Consider the following 955-nt stretch of genomic DNA (forward strand, 5'->3'; position numbering starts at 1 on the left):
CATTATTTTAATCCGAATTTAAGATGTGGATGTTCTTCTGTAGGATAGTACACGGTGACTTGCACAAACCTTCCCTAGGATAGTACACGGTGACTTGCACAAACCTTCTCTGGGATAGTACACGGTGACTTGCACAAACCTATTTTGAATTTAGAGTAAATAATCGTTATCTCTGTGACTACTATCCTTATGCCGTTGCTTACAGATTCTTCGAAATACTCTCAATTTTTATAAGACTTCACAACTTGCTATATAATAGGCTTCCAGCTTAATTATTTTGAGAATGATAGATAACTTTTCCAGAAATAAAACGACATCTATTACAGATAAAAATAATAATTAAACTGCAAGGTCACGAATGTTTGATCAACCAATAGAACAACCTGATGAATTTCCATCTATCTCAGGACTTTAACGATTATTTTTATATTTAAAATACTTACGGGTGTAACCAAGCTTAGTCTAGATTAGAATTATACTGAGTCGCACAAGACGATTTCCCACGATCAATGACTTCAACTCTAAACAGAAAAACGACATACATATATTACTCTGAATTATCTTCTGATTTTGATTCTCTCTATAATTTTTAACTCTATTTACTTATAGTTAAATTCTAACCTATATACACAAATAAATTATAAGATTCGTACATTTCACCAAGTAGGTTACCTGTTATACACGATTATTCTTTTTACAAAACTTGTCACAAGAAACTATTTAAAAATTAACAATAAAATGTTAGTGCACAAACAATGTTTGAAATACAACTTGAAACCATCAATATTTGTTGCTTAAGCTGATACAGGGGAATTAGTTAAGTAAAACAAGTATTTTTGGAAGACTTTTTCGTAACACCGACAAATCTCACTTTCCAGATGTTTACATTTTCAGTTGAAAGAGCCAATAAAATGACTTAACCGGTCTCTCCACAAGACTAGTAATATGTCAGTAG

The sequence above is a fragment of the Limulus polyphemus genome, unplaced genomic scaffold (genome assembly GCF_000517525.1).
Source record: "Limulus polyphemus unplaced genomic scaffold, Limulus_polyphemus-2.1.2 Scaffold1302, whole genome shotgun sequence".
NCBI lineage: Eukaryota > Metazoa > Arthropoda > Merostomata > Xiphosura > Limulidae > Limulus > Limulus polyphemus.